The following is a 25,063-nucleotide window of genomic DNA, read 5'->3' as shown; positions in this document are numbered from 1 at the left end:
TTGAATCTTGAATCACAAGGAATAGAATTATGTGTCCTTGATTCCTTAAGAAATTAAGTAGATTTAGGAAACATTCCACTGATTGTGGGTTCAGTATGGGTGATTCTATACATTTAACAATGAAGTATAACTTTCTGTTTAATGCAGTCTAATCTTGACATGGCTGCCATAATTTAGCATAGTGACAATGCAAGTTATACAGTCTCACAGCTCCAGGATTCTGGGCTCACCTTGGATTCCATTGATGCCTTAGGAACTCTGCATGTTTTTCTGTCACTGTATGGGCTCTTCCCACTTACAGGTAAATCAGTGGGGTGTTAATAGTAGTGTGTGAGGGATGTTATAGGGAAGGAGACTGATGAGGATACTCTGAAAGCCAACAATGGACTTGTTGGGCCAAAGAGACTCCTTCTATGTTTAAAGGAAATAAATTCCAATTTAGCATTTGTCTAAATTTAAACATCATTTATTTGTTCCTTGTCATCTGCCTATTTCCTCAGTAACTTACCTCTCAACCTTCAAAGCATTGTCAACATCATAGGCTCTGTGAGCCCTCGTTACCTTCCAACTTCTCCTCTTAGTGGTCAAGAATAGTGGTTGTGGCAAGGTGGTAAATATCGGCTGGTTATTTCAGCAAAAGAATCTGATTCTGATCGCTCAGCCAGAGGAAGTGAATTGCATTTGATGACCCACACATCTGAATATGCGGCCAGCCATGATCAACGATGGTGCGCCTGCTGAGATCCGCTCAAGCTACCACTCTGAGTAAAATGGATAAGCTGATAGATTCACCCATAAAGTGCATATTGATGGTTTTGGAAATCACTTCCCTGAGTCAGAAGCTTTTGGGGTGAAGTCCTCACAAACATGGGACCTAAGATGAAACACTGGAGCATGTTAGGTTGTCTGACTGTCTCTTGTATCAGACAGCAAGCAAAGTCTCTTTTACCTTTCTCATTGTATCAAAATATCAGGCCATTCTTTTGACACAAGAGAAGTCAGGTGTTCTGAGCAATATTTCTATTTGATATATCTATTTCAATTAGATATTAGATCTAATCTAACAAAGTTATCCATGTATTTATTGTTAGAGCAATCTTGCCATATGGAATCTGGCTACTGAATTTTCCTTTCTAACAATAGTGAATATTCTTCAAAAGTGCTTTGGGATTTCTTAGAAATAATGTAATAATACACTTTTCCCTCATCTCATTTTGGTTTATTTGGGATTACTGTTTGAGGGATCCTATCAACCATAAATTATACTACAGTGGAAGTATACAGCAGTGATAAAATTTGATCATGATATATTTAGTGGTTGAGTTTCAGAATGCAATGCTGAAGGCTTAATTTTGATTATGTTAGAAGCTAAGTCCTCCTGAGCAATTAGATGTGGACTCTATGCATTATTAGCCATTGAAAGAAAATAGCAAGTGCTCTTATCTCTTTACACTGGATCATTTCATTTACTTGAGCTCTATGATAAAGTGTCCGTGCAATGATTGTTCAAAGTAATTCCACCTTTGCTTCTCCTGAAAGCATCCAAGCAAGGCAGCGAGGTGAAGCACAGACTCCAGCTCAGTACTCGTTTGAAGCAAGCTGTTGGTAGCACGATTGAGGCCATCACCAAGCCCGAGCAAGCTGTGAGGCTATTGCCGTCAGTGACGTATCTAAGGTATGGCAGGTATAGCACGTGCCCTGGGCGCCACTTGAAGGGGGGGCGCCACTGAGCAGTTTCTATTCAAGTCAGACAAGCCATCCTCGGATAGTGAAAAAAGAATTTTCTTCAGATATATGATCTGTCTTTGATTATCATGGGTGAGAAGCATTAGGATGGCCTTATTTCAGAGCATTGTGCAAGAAGACCGTGAAACGTTTCTTCATGAAGAAGAAGGAGAGTGGAGCTGAAGGACGGAAAGGACAAAAGTTGGAGATGGAGGAAGCCAAGAAGTCGAGCAAGTTCTTCACGCCCTTCTTTGAAAAGCCCGGAACAAGCAGTTCGACACGTTCCATGGAGTCGCCTGCACCTGCTACAAGTTTGTAGAATCCGAAGGTGGATCAAGTACAAATGCGTCACAAGCCAGTGAGAAAGTCAAGTCAGATAAATCCGAGTATGACGAGATTAAGAGTGAGGCTCCACAGAGAACGTGGACATGACAGGAGGGGAAGACGATGGTGGTGGTGATGTTGAGTTTATTGACGAGATTTTACCTGATGAGATTGAACCTGACGACACTGAACCTAGTGAACTAGATGGTGTCAAAGAGCCTCGAACTGTCATACTAGAAGTGATTGAAAAGCATGACATTGGACTTCTGAAGTTCGACAAGGATACTGGAAAAGCAATTCTGCCTGACGCATTGAGAACAGAAATAATAAAGATGGTTTGAAGTATTTCCAGAACAGTGAGGGGCCTTTCCTACCAACAATAACCGCTCAATGAACAAATTGGTTCAAGAGGAAATTGGGAAATGGTTGTGGTGAGGAAGTGACTCACTCATGGCTGGTCTATTCCCCTTCTAAAAAGTCTGCCTTTTGTATCTGTCATCTTCTCTATTCCCAGTCAGACCATCAATCCTCATTGGAGCAGGAAAGTGGACTCAACCAGTGGAAATCACCTGAAAGGATTAGTGTTCATGAAAATTTCAAGAATCATCGGGAACGCTTCACACAGTGGAAAGAAATGGAGAGAAATTTAGCTGCAAACAGAGGAGTTATTGACACGGTATTTCAGTCACAGATTGAAAAGGAAAAGCAGAAGTGGTGTGATATCTTGACGAGAATCCTAAATTGCATAAAATTCCTTGCGACTCAGAACTTACTGAAACCACTGGCCATCTTTGACCCTGTCATAAAAGTACACCTCACTCATTAGGAAAGTCATCCTGGATCCATGTCTTATCTTTCACCGGCTGTCCAGAACAAATTCATCCACATGATGGCATCCACTGTTCACCAGAGTTTACTGAGAAGCATTCGTAAAACCAAGTACTATGGTCTCATGTTCGACTGGACTCCTGATCAGGCACGCCATGAGCAGATGTCAGAAGTAGTGAAACATGTGGAAGTTGATTTTGAGAGGAAAACAGTCCGTGTTAGAGAGTCCTTCCTTGGTTTTATCCTGATAAGCCAGGAGGATGCTGAGAACCTGGTTAAGACATCTTGAAACAGCTAGAGAAGGACGAAATGGAGCTACAAGATTGTCGGTCACAGTGCTATGACAACGCTGCTGTGATGGCTGAACACAGAAGTGATGTTCATCAAAAATAAGTGAGAAAAACAACCTGGCGGTGTTTGTGAATTGCGACAATCACTCACTCAATTTGGTGGGTGTACATGCAGCCAAGCAGGATACAATGATGGTCACGTTTTTTGGAACCTTCGAAGCTCTCTATGTGTTTTTCTCTTGTTCAACACAGTGCTGGGAAAAACTCAAAAACGCCGTGCCTGTGGTTGTTAAATTGGAGTCCGAAACCAGGTGGAGAGCAAGGACAGAAGCAGTGAAGCCCGTCAACAAGTACCTTGAGGAGATACTTCAAGTTCTCCAGGACATGATAGACAATGAAAACGAGACCAGTGAAACAAGAAGTGAAGCAAGACAGTTATACAACCGCATGTTGAGTTACGATTTTCTGATTTTGCTAGGATTTTGGAACAAAGTACTCATTCGCATTGACCATATTCAAAAGAGGCTGCAGGATCCTAGTATGAACTTCCACGATGCTGTCCTGGATTTGAAATCCCTCCGAGATCATTTTTATGATGAAAGAGAAGTGTTGGTCAGTGATTCACTGGAAGGAGTCGGTTTCTGTCAAGAATGGAATATTGAAGTTGAAAGATGTCAGAGACGAAAGAAACAAATGGCTGATGAGAACTCAAGAGACACTGGGTTAACAGCTAAGGAGAAAACGGAAAGAGTCATGAAGGGAACACTCACAGAGAAATGACAAAAGGTTTGCTCATTTGCACAACACTGACGCCATTTGGGTTCCTTCTCGATGTTGAGGGGCTGTGTTACTGTGCTGACAGTAACGACCTAAAGAAGAAGAGCAAAAATTTGGGTGAATTGTACAACTCTGATGTTGATGGACAGCAGCTATAGGAAGAAATTTTGGATTGCAGAATGTTGCTATTAAGGCGGGTCAACATGAAAATATCAAGACCTGAAGAGCTTCTTGAATTTATTGTTCAGTATGGAGATGAGAGCGTCTTCCCCAACCTTCACATTGCTATTCAGATAATGCTAACCATCACAGTTTCCATTGCCAGCTGTGAGAGATCATTCAGCAAGTTAAAACTAATACTTTCATATTTGAGAGCCTCCATGGGTCAAGGCAAACTCTGTGATCTTGCTCTGCTGAGTGTAGATAGAGAAGAAACTGAAAAAACTGACTTTGATCACATCATAGATCAATTTGCATCAGTGAAAGCAAGGAAGTTGCAGTTATAATTTTCATGTAGTGCCATAATTTGTTAATTAAAAGATTAACGAGCTTGACTTTTATTTTTGAGCTGATATTATGGTAAAGTTATCTAAAAGATGGGTGTTAGATGTTTGGACAGGGGCACAATTTCAGTGCTTGCCGTAGGCACTATTTTCCGTAGATACGCCCCGATAGCTGTGTTTCAGTAGTTAGCCATAATGAAGGAAAAATCTTCTTTGTGGCTTGTTGGAGATTTGTTTAAAAGCTTAATACCTTTTAACTTGCTAGAAATAGAAGGAAAATTGTGATAGGTGGAAATAGTAAGAAGCAAAAATACTGGAACTACAAAGGTAAGCAGCATCTGAAAATAAACTATGTCCAGACTTGCATCAAGTTCCTTATATTATTTTAGAGATACAGCATGGTAACTGGCCCTACCAGCCCAACAACCGCACGCCGCCCAATTACACCCATGTGACCAATTAACCTTCTAACCTGTACACCTTTAGAATGTGGAGGGAATCCAGAGATCAGGAAGAAACCCGTGGAGTCACATGGAGAATGTACAAACTCCTTACAGACTGTGGCAGAAATGAACCCGGGTCACTGGCACTGTGATAGTGTTATGCTACCACGCCCCCATCTATCACCCTGGGCTTATTAACATACACTCACTCATGATTTAAAAATTCCCATTCTTATTTAAAATCAGTCTTTAGTGTCAACCCTCCGTATCACTGTGATTTCCTTCAGTCCTTATAAATCTCTAGTTATCTTCAGTCTTAGTTGTGGTCTCCTTGTCATTCCCCATTTTAATCAAAAGCTCTGCTTTTGGTGCAGGGCTTTGAATTAGTTTGGCACCAAGCTGTGGAAATAGTTCATAAGGCTGTTCACCTCTCGTTACCATTATTTCACAGGGCTTACATAACGATCATGTGAATTCTGTGGAGCATTAGATGCCACATTAGTTAAAATTGATATCGCTGTTGGATTTGTAATGCATTTCCAACACTTATTTATTTCATCTAAAAGTGCTTAATTGTCCCAGACAGGAGATGGTATGAGTTAAAATACGGCTTTCCAGCACAATTCTTAACAACCCTGAGTGACTTTTTTATTCAAATCAAGTTTCTATGAACATAAGAACAAAACCTATGCGTGCTCTTAACCGGTGCATTGTACAATTAGGAGAAAGAAGAAGCTATATCCACTAGATTGTTGGGATGGCATTCAGAACTAAACCTGATAATGTTTGTACTGTTTAGTTATAGAGTACAATAACTCAGAAGCAGGCCCTTTGCCCATCTAGCCCATGCTGGCCCTGGCTTCTGCCCAGTCCCATCTACTTGCACTGGCCCACAGTCCTCCATACCTCTTTTAACCTATACCTGTGCAAACTTCTCTCAAATGTTACAATTGAATCCACATTTACCACTTCCACTGGCAGATTCACATCACCCTCTGCATGAAGTTCCCCCTCAGATCCCCCTTAAATATTTCACCTTTCACACAAAACCAATGACCTCTAGTTCTTGTCTCGCCCAACCTGAGGGGAAACAGCCTGACATGCATTCATCCCATCTCCACCCCCAGAATTTTGCATACCTCTATAAGATCTTCCCTGATTCTCCTGTGCTCTGGAGAATAAAGTCCAAACCTATTCCATCCTTCCCAATAGCTCAGATCTTCAAGTCCTGACAACATCGTTCCAAATTTTCTCTTCATTGTTTGAAGCATATTGATTTCTGTCTTGTAGGTTGGTGAATGGAACTGACAATCTCTTTATCAATCATTCATGGCCCCTGGTTAGAAAACAGAAATACAGCAATTCCTTCAAAAATTGGTGAGAGATCCTTTATCTCATTCCAGGACCTTTACTTAACCTTTGAAACCAATAACAATGAGTCTGCATGAACTGTCAGCTAACTGGCACATGCATGTCAATGCATTCCAGACATTCCTACCTGTGCAGCACAGAAAGATCAGTGCACAGCCTATGTTGTATCCCTAGATTCACCATTGAATAGGGGGGCAGGTGAGCAGAGCAGTGAGGTACATGTTTTTACCCCAGCCAAGCTAACAGCCAGCCCTGCCTCTTTATCTGAAGAAACTCACTAACCTCCTTCAAACATGATTTCCCCCCCACTTCATTTTAATTAATATTAATATTTTAATTAATTTACATATGTTAAATATGTTTTATGTAAATTTAGCATTTTAATATTTTAATTATTTACAATTTTCCAACCACTTCTATTTGTCCCTGACATCAGGAGCAAACCGTGAGTGGGGCCACAGCCAGCACTGCCTGAAGTCTTGCCTCTTTCATGACCCAGTCCACTTCGCCCATCAGCACGGTGGCAAGGCTTAGGCTGTTGGGAGCTAAACAGCCTCCAAAGATTCATAGAGCCAGCAAGGTCCACCTTCATGTTATAAATAGGTATGTGAGAGCTGGAAGTGACCTTATGAGTTAAAAAGGAGAAAAAGAGAACACAGAGAACTGCAGAATAGTTAGTTGCACATCAGCAGTTGGCAAAATGCTGCAACTTGCAGAGATGCAAAGGAAGTTGGGGGTCCTTGTGCAAAATACCCAAAAGGTTAACCTCTGGGTTGAGTTATTTGTGAAGAAGGCAAATGTAATGTTGGCATTCATTTCTAGAGGTATAGAGTATAAGAGCAGGTATGTGATATTGAGGCTCCATAAGGCACTTCTGAGACCACACTTGGAGCACTGCTTGCAGTTTTGGGCTCCTTATTTTAGAAATGATACACTGACATTGGAGAGGGTTCAGAGAAGATTCACAAGAATGATTCCAGGAATGAAAGGGTTACCATATGAGGATCGTCTGGCAGCTCTTGGGTTGTATTCCCTGAAGTTTGGGAGAATGAGGGGTGATCTCATAGAAACATTCCAAATGTTAAAAGGTCTGAACAGATTAAATATGGCAAAGTTATTTCCCATGGTAGGGGATTCTAGGACAAGAGGGCATGACTTCAGGACTGAAGGACATCCATTTAGAACAGAGGTACGGAGAAATTACTTTAGTCAGATGGTGATACATCTGTAGAATTTTTTGCCATGAGCAGCTGTGGAGGACAAGTATTTAAGGAAGAGATAGATATGATCTTGATTAGCCAGGGCATCAAAGGGTATGGGGTGAAGGCAGGGGAGTGGGGATGACTGGAAGAATCAGATCAGCCCATGATTGAATGGCGGAGCAGACTCAATGGGCTGATTGGCCTACTACTGCTCCTATATCTTATGGTCTTATGTGATTTCAGTTTCTACGTTTAAGAGAAGTTTGGGTAGGTACATGGACTGAAGGGGTATGGAGGGCTGTGGGACTAGGCAGTTTAAATGGTTTCACATGGACTAGATGGTCTGAAGGGCCTTCTGTGCTGTAGTTTTCTATGACTCTTTAACTCTACCTCTTGTAATAGAAAACATGTGGCAATGGTTCACTAGTTTGACTCCTGGTCTTAGGTTCACACAGCATGGAAACTGGCTGTCTTTCGTCCATTGAACCAAGCACCAGTTTACAGGAACTGTACTTTATTCTGCCTGCCCCCTATCATCTCCTCCCCCTCCCCACACACACATTCTCTTACTCACCCATGCACCAGAGACAATATATAATGACCAATTAATCTACCACCCTGGATACTTTTGGGATGTGGGAGAAAATCAGAGCACCACACCTTAGAGGGAACATTGCTGAGAACTACTGCAAGGTGCTTGCAAACATATCAGTGGATAAAGTGTATGGGTAATTGTTAAAGGGCAGATTTCAAACCAAATGCTTATTTCGAAGTAACTAGCTCTGGAAAAGAAATGGAAATTTCCTTAACAAATCCTTATAATGTTTATTTTTGCCTATACAAAAAGGCTTTTTAGACATAAATAGCCCGTGTCCATGTGAAAAGCACAAATTAAAAGTGTGTTGATCTCCTTTAAAAATCCAATAGTCCAGAAAACCTGCATGTTCAGCATCACTTGAGTTCCAAATGTGCTGGACTAACAGAGGTCTACTGCACTTATCTTTAAGATTTTGAGACATCTGTGTACAGTCCAGTCAGAGCAAGCATCATCCCTGCAGTTCCTTGTCTAACACCCTAATGAGCTAATCTTCCATTCTTACTTCTCTTATGAGAAACTCACAAAGGCACTACTTTTAGAACTGCTGACTCACAGTTCCAATGGCCTGGGTTTAATCCTGTCTCTGCCACTAATCATGTGAAGTTCTCCCCTTCTTTCCTTGCCTGTGTGGTGCTCTGATTTTCTCCCACATCCCAAAAGTATCCAGGTTGGTAGATTAATTGGCCATTATATATTGTCCCTGGTGCATGGGTGAGTAAGAGAATGTGTGTGTGGGGAGGGGGAGGAGATGATAGGGGGCAGGCAGAATAAAGTACAGTTCCTGTAAACTGGTGCTTGGTTCAATGGACGAAAGACAGCCAGTTTCCATGCTGTGTGAACCTAAGACCAGGAGTCAAACTAGTGAACCATTGCCACATGTTTTCTATTACAAGAGGTAGAGTCAAAGAGCCATAGAAAACTATAGCACAGAAGGCCCTTCAGACCATCTAGTCCATGCGAAACCATTTAAACTGCCTAGTCCCACAGCCCTCCATACCCCTTCAATCCATGTATCTACCCCAAACTTCTCTTAAACATAGAAACTGAAAGCACATAAGACCTTAAGATATAGGAGCAGAAGTAGGCCATTCAGCCTATCAAGTCTTCTCCGCCATCCAATCATGGGCTGATTCAATTCTTCCGGTTATCCCCACTCCCCTGCCTTCACCCTATACCCTTTGATGCCCTGGTTAATCAAGAACCTATCAATCTGTGCCTTAAAACACCCAATGACTTGTCCTCCACAGCCTCTCATGACAACAAATTCTACAGATTTACCACCCTCTGACTAAAGTAATTTCTCCGCACCTCTGTTCTAAATGGATGTCCTTCAATTCTGAAATCGTGCCCTCTTGTCCTAGACTCCCCCACCATGGGAAATAACTTTGCCATATCAAATCTGTTCAGACCTTTTAACATTTGGAATGTTTCTATGAGATCTCCCCTCATTCTCCTGAACTCCATGGAATACAGCCCAAGAGCTGCCAGAAGTTTCTCATATGGTAACCCTTTCATCCCTGGAACCATTCTTGTGAATCTTCTCTGAACCTTCTCCAATGTCAGTATATCCTTTCTAAAATAAGGAGCCCAAAACAGCACACAATGCTCCAAGTGTGGTTTCACGAGTGCTTTATAGAGCCTCAACATCACATCCCTGCTCTTATATTCTATACCTCTAGAAATGAATGCCAACATTGCATTCACCTTCTTTACCACCAACTCAACCTGGAGCTTAACTTTTAGGGTATCCTGCACAAAAACTCTCAAGTCCCTTTGCATCTCTGCACCTTGAATTCTCTTCCCATCTAAGTAATAGTCTGCCCGATTATTTCTTCCACCAAAGTGCAAGACCATACACTTTCCAACATTGTATTTCATTTGCCACTTCTTTGCCCATTCCCCTAAACTATCTAAGTCTCTCTGCAGGCTCTCTGTTTCCTCAACACTACCTGCTCCTCCACAAATCTTTGTATCATCGTCAAATTTAGCCACAAATCCATTAATCCCATAGTCCAAATCATTGACGTACATTGTAAAAAGCAGCGGTCCCAACACCAGCTCCTGTGGAACTCCACTGGTAACCGGCAGCCAACCAGAATTGGATCCCTTTATTTCCACTCTGTTTTCTGCCAATCAGCCAATGCTCCACCCATGCTAGTAACTCCCCTGTAATTCCATGGACTCTTATCTTTCTAAGCAGCCTCATGTGCAGCACCTTATTAAAAGCTTTCTGAAAATCCAAGTATACCACATCTACTGCATCTCCTTTGTCTACCCTGCTTGTAATTTCCTAAAAGAATTGCAGTAGGTTTGTTGGGCAGGATTTTCTTTTCAGGAAACCATGCTGACTATGGCCTAGCTTGTCATGTGCTTCCAGCTTTTCTGTAATCTCATCCCTACCAATCGATTCCAACAACTTCCCAAGCACTGATGGGTCTTTCTGCTGCCTCCCACACTTCTTAAATAGCAGAGTAACATTTGCAATTTTCCGGTCATCTGGTACAATGCCAGAATCTAATGATTCTTGAAAGATCATTGTTATTGCCTCCACAATCTCTCCAGCTATTTTCTTCAGAACCCGAGGATGCATCCCATCAGGTTCAGGAGATTTATCCGCCCTCAGAACATTAAGCTTCTCAATCATAATTTTCACTGCACATACTTCACTTCCTTGACACTCCTGAATGTCCGGTATACTTCAGATGTCTTCCACTGTGAAGACCGAAGCAAAATACACATTCAGTTCCTCTGCCATCTCTGCGTCTCTCATTACAATATCTGCAGCGTCATTTTCTATTTGTCCTTTATCTACCCTCGGCTCTCTTTTACCCCTTATATACTTAAAAAAGCTTTTAGTATCTTCTTTGATATTAGTCGCCAGCTTCCTTTCATAATTCATCTTTTCCTTCCTAATGACCTTCTTAGTTTCCTTCTGCAAGTTTTTAAAAGCTTCCCAATCCTCTATCTTCCCACTAGCTTTGGCTTCCTTGAATGCCCTTTTACTTTGCTTTTACTTTGGCTCTGACTTCACTTGACAGCCATAGTAGTGTCTTTCTTTCATTCGAAAATCTCTTCTTATTTGGTATATATCTGTCTTGCACTTCCCTCATTTTTCATAGAAACTCCAGCCATTGCTGCTCTGCTGTCCTTCCTGCTAGTGTCCCTTTCCAGTCAACCTTGGCCAGTTCCCCTCTCATGCCATTGTAATTTCCTTTATTACCGACACATTGGAATTTAGTGTCTCCTTCTCAAATTTCAAAGTGAACTTGCTCATATTGTGATCATTGTTCCTCAAAGGTTCCTTAACCTTAAGCTCTCTTATCACCTCAAGATCATTGCACAACACCCAATCCAGCACAGCTGATCCCCTAGTGGGCTCAACAAGCTGTTCTAAAAAGCCATCCCTTAGATATTCTACAAATTCTCTCTCTTGAAGTCCAGAACTGGCCTAGTTTTCCCGATCCACTTTTATGTTAAAATCCCCAACCATTATCATGACATTGCCCTTCTGACACATCTTTTTCTATCTCCTGCTGTAATTTGTAATCCACATCCCGACTGCTGTTTGGAGGCCTGTATACAACTGCCATTAGGGTCCTTTTACCCTTGCCATTTCTTAACTCAACCCATAGAGACTCTACACCTTCCGATCCTATGTCATCCCTTTCTAATTATTTTACAAGGGTGATTGATAAGTTCATGGCCTAAGGTAGAAGGAGTCAATTTTAGAAAACCTAGCACATTTATTTTTCAACATAGTCCCCTCCTACATTTACACACTTAGTCCAGCAGTCGCGGAGTATAGGGATCTTGGACCTCCAGAAAGTGTCCACAGCATGGGTGATTGACAAGTTTGTGGCCTAAGGTAGAAGGAGATGAGTTATTAACTTCAAACTTTCTGCATAATCACTCAAAGAGTTGACCTGCTTGGGTATGTACCAAGAGCTGTATTACTCATCTCCTTCTACCTTAGGCCACAAACTTGTCAATCACCCATGCTGTGGACACTACCTGGAGGTCCAAGATCCGTATGCTCCATGACTGTTGGACTAAGTGTGTAAATGTAGGAGGGGACTATGTTGCAAAATAAATGTGCTAGGTTTTCTAAAATTAACTCCTTCTACCTTAGGCCACAAACTTATCTTATCAATCACCCCTTGTATATTATACACAAGGCCTACACCACCCCCTCTGTCTACTAACCTATCTCTCGAATACACCGTATATCCTTGGACATTCAACTCCCAACGGCAGCCATCCTTCAGCCAAGTTTCAAAGATGGCCACAACATCATACTTGCCAATCTGTAGCTGAATTTTAAGATAATCCATTTTATTTTTTATGCTGCGTGCATTAAAATACAACACTTTCAATCCAGTATTTATTACTTTCTGTTTTAACGGCACCACGCCTCTATTGCCCTGTAACTCATCCCACTGGCTGTGATTATGCCTCATCTCCTGCCTGTCCTTTCTATAATCTCTGTGCATGCTATCTTTGGTTTATTTTTGTTTTCCCCTTCCTCAGCCCTATCACTCTGGTTCCTAGACAAAGAGTGGTGACTACAAGGAGAAAGTGACATGGTGGCAGTTATGGAAAGGAATAAGACCATAAGATCAAGAGTCACTGGGGCATGATTAGGCTGATTTTTTAAATCCCTTTCAACCCCACTCTTCTGTCTTCTCCTCGTAACCTTTGACACCCTTACTAATCAAGAAGCTAGCAACCTCTGCTCTAAATAAACCCAGGGACTTGGCCTCCACGGCCATATATGCGAATGAATTCCACACATTCATCATGCTCTGGCCAAAGAAATCCCTTCTCATCCCTTTCTAAAGTGACATACTTCTGTTCGGAGGCTATGCCCTCTGAACTGCCACTGAGTAACTGAAAGAAACGACAGAATTGTTTGTCATTCTGCTGTTGCAGATTACACTGTGGACTTTTTAAGGCATTACTATAATCATGGCACTCCAGCGGCTCTGAACTCCACTTTCTGTAGGTGAGTAGCTTGCTAAGTGTTGTACTGGCATGAATAGCAGGAAATTGCATGGGCATTTAACTTACATTATAGGATCCTAAACTTAATATAATTAACTCCAAACTGGCAGCCATTTCTGGAAAAATGAATGTAGTACACAATTGACGGAGGTCTGCTCTAGAGACTTACACTTTTCTTTCTTGTGCTTTTCTTTCCAGTTTATGCCTTTCATTAGGAGTTATCCAATCAGAAAATCCATCCTGTCGAGTTAAGTGCACAACAATAATGACTTTGCTGAGCCTTCTGGGCATTACCTCATAACACCCAACTCCCTGCATGAAAAGGAGACTGTTCCACTGAACAAAACCTTTCTGTGCTAAATAAGTTCACTTAAAACTTTCTAATGAAACATCATAAATGCGTACCTCATACAAATAAACTAGAATTTAAGATATCCACACACATTTATTCTACATCTGGTGGTGATGTGAACACCCTGCAATTTTATTTGCGTGAAAAAATCTCTTTCTCCATCCACTTTGAATGGAACGGCAACACCGCAAACAGACAGTTCATCACCAAGGGCAACAGAGTTCAGGTATTTCAAGGTGGTGTCGAGCTGCAGTCACAATCAAGATTGTGGCTCAGACTGAGTTGTCTTTTTAAGTCTGTAGGGATGATTTTGGGATCAACGAAGGGAGTTGAAGGTCAGGTTAGGTTTAGCAACAGTGATGTCTGGAGTTGGCAGTCAGATTATGGTCAAAGGACAGGTATGTGGAAGGGTTAGACATTCGAAGGCTAGGGACGTGGACGGACAGCAAGGGACATCTGGAATAGAGGCTTCCATTCCACACGTGAAATGCCAACGATGTGGACTTGGGATGAAAGACGTCCGAAGTCCAGATCTCTGCTTCATGCTCAAAGGCCAGTGATGTGGACATTGCTCCCAGAAACTCCTACCATTGCTGCTCTGCCATAATCCCTGCTAGTGTCCCCTTCCAATCAACTTTGGCCATCTCATGCCACTGTAAGTCGCTTTACTCCACTGCAGTATTGGTGCATCTGAATTTAGTTTCTCCTTCTCAAACAGCACGATGAACTCTATCATATTATGATCACTCTTCCCCAAGGGTTCCTTTTCCTTACGCTCTCTCATCATTTCTGTTCCATTGCACAACACCCAATCCAGAATTGCTGATCCCCTGGTGGGATGAACCATAAGCTGCTCTAAAAAGCCACCTTGTGAGCATTCTACAAATCCTCCCTCTTGGGATCTGGCACCAACTTGATTTTCCCAATTTACCTGCATATTGAAATCCCCCATGACTATCATAACATTGCCCTTTTGACATGCCTTCCTTTCTTTTGCCTCTGCAGCCACCCCATTTCTAATGCCGAGTCACTTCCAGCTGGGAGAGGCAAAAGCAAAAATGCAGTTAGACCAGGCGGAGTCTGGATGCATGCGCCCTGCCAGCGCAAGCCCAGCCTCCCTGATACCACAATTGACTGGTCTAGGAGGCAATACCAAAGATTGAAGCCTGAAGGTCAATTGGAAGTCCAAAGTTTTAGATCAATGGCTGAAGCCTAGAGGGTTGTCCTAGAATTGGAGGACTGTCTTTGTGTATGAATAAGAGGGAGGTGGGAGAGAGGAAAGGGTGTTTTGTTGCAAGACCTGCTTCACTTTGTTGTGTTCTGTCCTGTTCTGCTGAGTTTTGTGGGCATGTTGTGTTGGCACTGGAATGTATGGTGACACTTGCCCAGTACATCTTTAGGTGTACCGGTTATTAATGCAAATAATGCATATCACTTTATGTTTTGATGTACATGCGATAACTAAATCTGAATCTGAATAAGCCCTTGCCAGCAACGGCCAAATCTTCTAAAACTCAAGCCATCTGTGTCTTGGTGCCAAACAAGAACACAAGCCTATATCACTCCCAGTCCCTGGATCTTACCACAAGCTATACTCACCGTGCAGCCCATGCAGTGCAGACCGTGGTCCATCAACATTCCTCTGTGCTTTAACTAAAACTGATCCCAAGTGGAAGAACAAAACAAAGTCTGCAAAATATTTTAAATGCCAGTATTTGCAAATGCAAGTCAAAGTAAAGTACAGAAAAGAGTTTGGTCAGAATGGTGAGGCAATATAGAAACATAGAAATACAGAAAATACGTGCAGGAGTAGGCCATTCGGCCCTTCGAGCCTGCACTGCCATTCAGTATGATCATGGCTGATCATCCAACTCAGAACCCTGTACCTGCTTTCTCTCCATACCCCCTGATCCCTTTAGCCACAAGGGCCATATCTAACTTCCTCCTAAATATAGCCAATGAACCAACCTCAACTGTTTCCTGTGGCAGAGAATTCCACAGATTCACCACTCTCTGTGTGAAGAAGTTTGTCCTCATCTCGGTCCTAAAAGGCTTCCCCTTTATCCTTAAACTGTGACCCCTCGTTCTGGACTTCCCCAAGATCGGAAACAATCTTCCTGCATCTAGCCTGTCCAATCCCTTTAGAATTTTATACGTTTCAATAAGATCCCCCCTCAATCTTCTAAATTCCAGTGAGTATAAGCCTAGTCGATCCAATCTTTCTTCATATGAAAGTCCTGCCATCCCAGGAATCAATCTGGTGAACCTTCTCTGTACTCCCTCTATGGCAAGAATGTCTTTCCTCAGATTAGGGGACCAAAACTGCACACAATATTCTAGGTGCGATCTCACCAAGGCCTTGTACAACTGCAGTAGAACCTCCCTGCTCCTGTACTCAAATCCTTTTGCTATGAATGCCAACATACCATTTGTCTTTTTCACCACCTGCTGTACCTGCATGCCCACCTTCAATGACTGGTGTACAATGACACTCAGGTCTCGTTGCATCTCCCCTTTTCCTAAACGGCCACCGTTCAGATAATAATCTGTTTTCCTGTTCTTGCAACCAAAGTGGATAACCTCACATTTATCCACATTAAATTGCATCTGCTATGAATTTGCCCACTCACCTAACCTATCCAAGTCACCCTGCATCCTCTTAGCATCCTCCTCACAGCTAACACCGCCGCCCAGCTTCGTGTCATCCGCAAACTTGGAGATGCTGCATTTAATTCCCTCGTCTAAATCATTAATATATATTGTAAACAACTGGGGTCCCAGCACTGAGCCTTGCGGTACCCCACTAGTCACTGCCTGCCATTCTGAAAAGGTCCCGTTTACTCCCACTCTTTGCTTCCTGTCTGCCAACCAATTCTCTATCCACATCAATACCATACCCCCAATACCTTGTGCTTTAAGTTTGCTCACTAATCTCCTGTGTGGGACCTTGTCAAAAGCCTTTTGAAAATCTAAATATACCACATCCACTGGCTCTCCCCTATCCACTCTACTAATTACATCTTCAAAAAATTCTATAAGATTCGTCAGACATGATTTTCCTTTCACAAATCCATGCTGACTTTGTCCGATGATTTCAGCTCTTTCCAAATGTGCTGTTATCGCGTCTTTGATAACCGACTCTAGCATTTTCCCTACCACCGATGTCAGACTAACCATCTATAATTCCCCGGTTTCTCTCTCCCTCCTTTTTTAAAAAGTGGGGTTACATTAGCCACCCTCCAATCCTCAGGAACTCATCCAGAATCTAAGGAGTTTTGAAAAATTATCACTAATGCATCCACTATTTCTTGGGCTACTTCCTTAAGCACTCTGGGATGCAGACCATCTGGCCCTGGGGATTTATCTGCCTTTAATCCCTTCAATTTACCTAACACCACTTCCCTACTAACATGTATTTCCCTCAGTTCCTCCATCTCACTAGATCCTCGGTCCCTTACTATTTCCGGAAGATTATTTATGTCCTCCTTAGTGAAGACAGAACCAAAGTAGTAATTCAATTGGTCTGCGATGTCTTTGTTCCCTATGATCAATTCACCTGTTTCTGACTGTAAAGGACCTACATTTGTCTTGACCAGTCTTTTTCTTTTCACGTATCTATAAAAGCTTTTACAGTCAGTTTTTATGTTCCCTGCCAGCTTTCTCTCATAATCTTTTTTCCCTTTCCTAATTAAGCCCTTTGTCCTCCTCTGCTGGACTCTGAATTTCTCCCAGTCCTCAGGTGTGCCGCTTTTTTTTTGCTAATTTATATGTTTCTTCTTTGGACTTGATACTATCCCTAATTTCCCTTGTCAGCCATGGGTGCACTACCTTCCCTGGATTATTCTTTTGCCAAACTGGGATGAATAATTGTTGTAGTTCATCCATGCGATCTTTAAATGCTTGCCATTGCATATCCACCGTCAACCCTTTAAGTATTATTTGCCAGACTATCTTAGCTAATTCACGTCTCATACCTTCAAAGTTACCCTTCTTTAAGTTCAGAACCTTTGTTTCTGAATTAACTATGTCACTCTCCATCTTAATGAAGAATTCCACCATATTATGGTCACTCTTACCCAAGGGGCCTCGCACGACAAGATTGCTAACTAACCCTTCCTCATTGCTCAATACCCAATCTAGAATGGCCTGCTCTCTATTTGGTTACTCGACATGTTGGTTCAGAAAACCATCCTGCATACATTCCAAGAAATCCTCTTCCTCAGCACCCTTACCAATTTGGTTCACCCAATCTATATGTAGATTGAAGTCACCCATTATAACTACTGTTCCATTATTGCACGCATTTCTAATTTCCTGTTTAATGCCATCCCCACCCTCACTACTACTGTTAGGTGGCCTGTACACAACTCCCACCAGTGTTTTCTGCCCCTTAGTGTTATGCAGCTCTACCCATATCGATTCCACATCCTCCAGGCTAATGTCCTTCCTTTTTACTGCGTTAATCTCCTCTCTAACCAGCAATGCTACCCCACCTCCCTTTCTTTCCTGTCTATCCCTCCTGAATATTGAATATCCCTGGATGTTGAGCTCCCATCTTTGGTCACCCTGGAGCCATGTCTCTGTGATCCCAACTATATCATATTCATTAATAACTATCTACACATTCAATTCATCCACCTTGTTATGAATGCTCCTCGCATTGACACACAAAGCCTTCAGGCTTGTTTTTACAACACTCTTAGCCCTTCTACAATTATGTTGAAAAGTGGCTCTTTTTGCTTTTTGCCCTGGATTTGCCTGCCTGCCACTTTAACTTTTCACCATACTACTTTTTGCTTCTACCCTCATTTTACACCCCTCTGTCTCTCTGCACTTGTTCCCATCCCCCTGCCACATTAGTTTAAAGCCTCCTGAACAGCAGTAGCAAACGCTCCCCCTAGGACATTGGTTCCAGTCCAGCCCAGGTGCAGACCGTCCTGTTTATACCGGTCCCACCTCCCCCAGAACTGGTTCCAATGCCCCAGAAATTTGAATCCCTCCCCCTTGCACCATTTTTCAAGCCACATATTCATCTGAAATATCCTCCTGCTTCTACTCTGATTAGCACGTGGCACTGGTAGTAATCCAGAGATTATTACCTTTGTGGTCCTACTTTTTAGTTTATCTCCTAACTTCCTAAATTCACCTTGTAGGACCTCATCCCATTTTTTACCTATATCGTTGGTACCTATGTGCACCACGACCACTGGCTGTTCACCCTCCCATTCCAGAATGTCCTGCAGCCGCTCAGAGACATCCTTGACCCTTGCACCAGGGAGGCAACATACCATCCTGGAGTCTCATTTGCGGCCGCAGAAACCCCTATCTATTTCCCTTACAATCGAATCCCCTATCACTATAGCTCTCCCACTCCTTTTCCTTCCCTCCTGTTCCGCAGAGCCACCCACGGTGCAATGAACTCGGCTGCTGCTGCCTTCCCCTGATGAGACTTCTCCCCCAACAGTATCCAAAACAGTATATCTGTTTAGGAGGGAGATGACCCCAGGGGACTCCTGCACTACCTGCCTACTGCTACGCTGTCTAATGGCCACCCCTTCCCTTTCTGCCTGTGTAGCCTTTACCTGCGGTGTGGCCAGCTCACTGAACGTGCTATTCATTACTTTCTCAGCATCACAGATGTTCCAGTATGAATCCAATCGCAGCTCCAGATGTTCAATGCGGTCTGCCAGAAGCTGCAGTTGGACACACTTCCTGCACACATAGTCGTCAGGGACACTGGAAGTATCCCTGATTTCCCACATGCTGCAGGATGAACAAACCATGGGGCCAATCTCAGCTGCCATGACCTACCCAATACTTGCCTCAACTTTTGAAACTTTCTCCTTTGAAAGGAACTTACCCGGCCTTACCTCACTTGGACTGAAGCTCGTCCTCAGCCTCTTCTCATCGAACCCTCTCGAGTCAAAGCCTCAAATCTCCACTCCTTCACTGGCCCACTCACTCACTGGCCGCTTTCCACTATTTATCATAGTGAATGAGAAAGTCTATGGCTTTGCTCACCAATGCACAAAGCCCACATGGGAGCCACTGATAATTTATTTGAAAGACATAATCCACTCAAATAGCAAGAATAGAGTGGGGAACAGTTGTAATGGAGTGGCTCTATTTCCTGTTTCAGTACCATTGATCTTCTGAATTTAATGCGGTATGCATGGTGGAGGCAACTCCCATGGGATTTGGCTAGTGCCTTAATGACAAATGGAAATTGCCATCCTATTCATCATGATGAAATTATAATCAACTTCTGAGCTGGTTGCCTATAGATGCAAAAAAGAAGCAATAGGCGTACCATGGTAAGTTTAAAATCTCTTCTACAACAGCACATTGACCTTGGCTTCTCTCTGCTCTAGCATTAGCCAATGATAGTCTGATTTTTCATCCTCCATTTGGCGTGATCTGGCAATTGCTGACTAGTTTACTGGTAGGCAGAAAGAGTTGCTGAATAATTTCACTGCCACTTCGGTTTGACATTAGAAGGCCATGTAGCTGAAAACCAGCATTTTTCTTTCCCTCTCAGTGGTCTTTGCCTTACACCATTGGGTTTCTCAATGCCGTGATACTCTGAGTTAAAGTAAGGAGCATTTAGCCTCTTACTGATACAGAAATGGATTACCCTGCCTCTGCCTTTTCTTTGCCCTATTAAAACTGAAAGTGGGTGGTTTGAAGCAATGATGGCCGTAAGACCATAATCCATAAGAGCAGAATTAGGCCATTTGGCCCATCGAGTCTTCTCTGTGATTTCATCATGCTGATTTATTATCCCTCTCTACCCCATTCTCTTGCTTTTTCCACGCAACCTTAGACACCCTGAAAATCAAGAACCCGTCAATCTCCACTTCAAATATACCCAAGAACTTGGCTACCACTGCTGTCCATGGCATTGAATTCCACAAATTCACCATTCTCTGGTTAAAGAAACTCCTCCTCATCTCTTTTCTAAACGGACTCCACTCTGAGGCAGTGTCTTCTGGTCTAGACTCCCTCATAAGAAACATCCTCTCCACACCCACTCTGTACAGGCCTTTCAATATTCGATAGATTTCAATTAGGTCCCCCCTCATTCTTCTAGGTTCTAGGAAGTACAGGCCCAGACACGTCAAATGCACTTTATACATTTTATTCCCAGAATCCTTCTTGTGAACCTCCTCTGAACTTTCTCTAATGCTAATATACCTTTTCTTAGGTAAGGGGCATAAAACTGCTCACTATAAGACGATAGGACCATAAGACATAGGAGCAATATTAAGCCATTCAGCCCATCAAGTCTGCTCTGCCACTCCATCATGGCTGATTCTGGATCCCCCTCAACCTCATACACCTGCCTCCTTGCCATATCCTTTGATGCCCTGACCAATTGGGAAACAATCAACTTCCGCCTTAAATATCCGCCAAATGCAGACTGACCAATGTCTTATAAAGCCTTAGCATTGCACCCTTGATTTTATGTTCTAGTCCTCTTGAAACTAACGCTAACATTACATTTGCCTTCCTTACCACTGACTCAAGCTGCAGGTTAACCTTTAAGGAATCCTGAACAAGAACTCCCAAGTCTCTTTACACGTTTGTTTTTGAATGTTCTCCCTGTTGAAAAAAAAAGTCTATGTCTTTATTCCTTCTACCAAAGTACATGACCATATACTTCTCTGCACTATATTCCATCTGTCATTCTTTGCTCATTCTCCCAATCTGTTTCAGTCTGTTCTTCAAATTATGTACTTCCTCAACACTATCTGTCCCTCTACCTATCTTCATGTCATCCAGAAGCTTGACAACAAAGCCATGAAGTCCATCATCCAAATCACTGACATACAAACTCAAAAGAAGCAGTCTCAACACCCACCCCTGAGGAATATCACTGGTCAATGGCAGCCATCCAGAAAAGGTCCCCTTTACTCCAACTCTTTTTGCCTCCTGCCAGTCAGCCAATCTTCTATCCATGCTAGTGTAAGGGGTTTCTTCTTTTATGTTACTGCTAAGGCTAATAAAATGGCTTTTTTGTTATGGTAAAAGTAAAAATGCTTCTTCGTTATGCTGACTGGTGAGAGAGTGCTTTCTCTCGCAGCATGTTTGGGTTATAATTACTGATAACGAGATTTGTATTCATTTGTTAACCAATTGGGATAGCTGATATTCTTTCTTGTGGGTCTGTAAGCTAGTGTTGCGCGGCCTTTTGGGGAGTCGGCGCAAGGGGGTTAGAGGGAGAAGACGCGATGCTGTAAACTTGGCGACGGAACGGACCCCGAGCGGGGGGTCCGAGGCCCAGGGTTTTTGGCGTGGAGAGGAGACAAGGACAGATTCGTGTGGAGCGTTTGGTTGACCACTGTGGTTGGTCCCAGGCGGCGGGGCAAGGAGGTCGGAGGGGATTGAATGGTGGCAAGAAGACTTCGTTAACTGAGCTCCAACGGGTGTGCACGAAGTGGTCGGACTTTGATAAGTTTGGTGTCTTTCACTTTTGCTTTTATATTGTATCTCTATTAGGTACATAGTTCCAGTAAGATCTATAAAGTGTAATCATTTAATCGCATATGGTGTACTGTCTGTTTTTGGGCGAGGCGGGGACATCACACAGCATCCACACAAGCTGATTACCCAGTTTGGCGGGGCCGAAGGCTGCTCCCCCTAGACGGAAGCAAGCTGAGTGAGCCTGAGGCTTAGCAGGGGGCTACAATAGCATTTTTCCTGTAATACCATGAGCTCTTATCTGGCTTAGCAGCTTGATGTGCGGCACCTTGTCATAAACCTTCTGAAAATCCAAGTGAACTACATCCACTGATGTCTATCCTGCTTGTGTTTCCCCAAAGCATTCCAACAGAGTTTTCAGGCAAAGTTTTCCCTTAAGGAAACCATGCTGGCTTTGGCTTATTTGTCATGTGCCTCCATGTACCTCGAAATTTCATCCTTAATAATAGACTCAACATCTTCCCAAAGACTGAAAGTAGACTAACAGGCCTATAATTCCCTTTATTCTGCCTCTCTGCCTTCTTAAAGAGCACAGTGGCATTTGCAAATTTCCAGTCCTCTGGAACCATTCCAGGATCTAGTGATTCTTGAATAATTATTACTAATGCCTCCACAATATCTTTAGCTACCTCTTTCAGAACCCTGGGGTGTAGTCCATCTGGCCCTGGTGACTAATCTACCTCCAGACCATTCAGCTTCCCAAGCAGCTTCTCAGTAATAGCAACAACACTCACTTCTGCCCCCTGACACTTTTGAATTTCCACAGTGAAGACTGATGCAAAATACTTATTAAGTTCATCCGCCCTTTACTTGTTCCCCATTACTATCCCTCCAGCAGTCCAATATCCACTCTCGCCTCTCTTATACTTATTATATATCCAAAAAAACCTTTGGTATCCTCTTTTATATTATTGGCTAGCTTACCTTCATATTTCATGTTTTATCTCCTTATGACTTTTTAGTTGCTTCTGTTGGTTTTAAAAGCTTCCCAATCCTGTAACTTCCCACTAATTTTTGCTATATTATATGTTCTCTCTTTTTCTTTATGCTGTCTTTGACTTCCCTTGTCAGCCACAGTTATCTTAACACCTCCCTTCCCTTTCTTGATCACTCATTCTCCATCTCCGGAGACAAGCTGTCAGCCAACATCTTTTATAAACTACCGATTCACACAGTTATCTTGACTACAGCTCTTCCCACCCTGTGTCCTGTAAAAATGCGGTTCCCTTTTCTCAGTTCCTTCATCTCCGCTGCATCTGTTCCCAGGATGTGGCTTTCCTTTCCAGGACATCAGAGGTGTCCTCCTTTTTCGAAGAACGGGGTTTCCCTTCCTCCACCATTGATGCTGGCCTTGCTTACAACTCCCCCGTTTCCCAAAGGTCGATGCTGACCCCCATCTTCCCGCCACCTTAACAGCGATAGAGTTCACAGAACATAGAACAGCACATTACAGGACCTTCGGCCCACAATGTTGTGTCAACCATGTAACCTACTCTAGAGACTGCCTAGAATTTTCCTATCGCATATCCTTCTATTTTCCTCTTGTCCTAATCTACCACCCCATAAGCCTCCATATCCTTCTCTACAACTTCTGCCATCTCCAAAGGGATCCTACCATCAAACATATCTTTTCATTTTTATTTTTACATTTCCAGCATCCTACAGCATTTTGTGCCAGTTATATGTATGGTACATTTGGTGAAGGAATGACAGGAATCAGGTTGCTGTGATAGTGGGTGGTTGGGGGTTGCTCACTGTTCAGGGGTACAGATATGCCCACATGCCATCACTGTAGAACTCGAGATTTGTTTATGTTACAGTTAAACATTGGATAATCAAAAAGCTGGCAACTCTAAAGTGTGTCAAATGCACTGTCATGTTGTAATGAATAAATATTTAGGATTATTGAGAGTTAAATCATCCCCTTGTACCAAAATCCCCTCTGCAATAGTAACACTCCCTTAATCGGCTGCCTTACACCAGTAATTGTTCTAATGAATTTCATTGTGCCTGAATATGCGGAACAGTATGAGATCGATATGTGATCCTGGGTCTGACTTTAATCACATTATAAATCAAAAGTGGCTGGCATTTGTTCAATTCACCACTGCATGAATTTGCATTGTTTATAAACTGACTCACTTCAATCTACAATCTCCTCAAGCAACCACTAAAACAGCTGCTTGTTAAAGATGTTCCTGCTTTGAACAGCATTGAATCCCTTGAGATTTTTAGTTTGCAAAATTTTGCTGATTAAGTCTTACAATAGTCTGCCCAGTCAAATTTTCAATTGTTTCTTATGTTGCCAGTGGTAACCTGTGAAAATTCTAATTTATACCCTGACCTGTAAGCCACAATTGGTACACGTTTCATGGAATGGAGAAAGCTCATGTTGTGGACTTTCATACCCATGCAAACAACTGCGCCATTTGGATTACAGAAGGGCCCATTGGTGTGTCAGTAGCTTAGTATATGAAGGTAGTTTTGCATTACTGTTCACTATGATAAGAAACAGATAGAATTATTACCAAAGAAATATCCTTTATTACAGCCTGTCCATATTTAATTGACATCAATGGCTGTTACAATAATGTATCAAAATTCATAGCAATTGGGGCACGTAATTCATATAGGTACATTCTCATATTTCAATACAGTATGACTTCCCCTTAAAAATTAACTCAGGGATCCATCAGCTAACTACAGATAACAAATTATGCTAGCATATAACATTATTATGTGTAATTATACAATCAATTGACTACTTATAGAGATGTATAAATGCAGAGTTCTGTAGTGTAACCAATCTTAAATGTATTTTATTTTCTGCCATTAGCTCCACCCTGAATGGTAGACATCACATCTGTACTCTTTCCATTTCTAGAACCAATAATGCACGGAGTATTCCCCTACTTTATCCAGCAAAATCTCATATTCTATTAACAGAAGCTATCTTAACCAAGCATAATCATAAATATTACATACAACATTTTTGAACCTCACCTAATTTATCAGAAACAAATACCAGTTATTGGCTATGACAGCATATTCTTTTCTGTATATTAACCTCAATTTTAATTTTTTCCTCCTACTCACGCCTCTGCTTTTCCTCTGTCTTGTACTTTGACTTCCTGAGGGCATTGAACCTTTTCTCCTTTTTGCTGTCCT

Source organism: Hemitrygon akajei, chromosome 11 (genome assembly GCF_048418815.1).
Source record: "Hemitrygon akajei chromosome 11, sHemAka1.3, whole genome shotgun sequence".
Lineage (NCBI taxonomy): Eukaryota > Metazoa > Chordata > Chondrichthyes > Myliobatiformes > Dasyatidae > Hemitrygon > Hemitrygon akajei.
Note: the sequence above shows the minus strand (reverse complement) of the source record.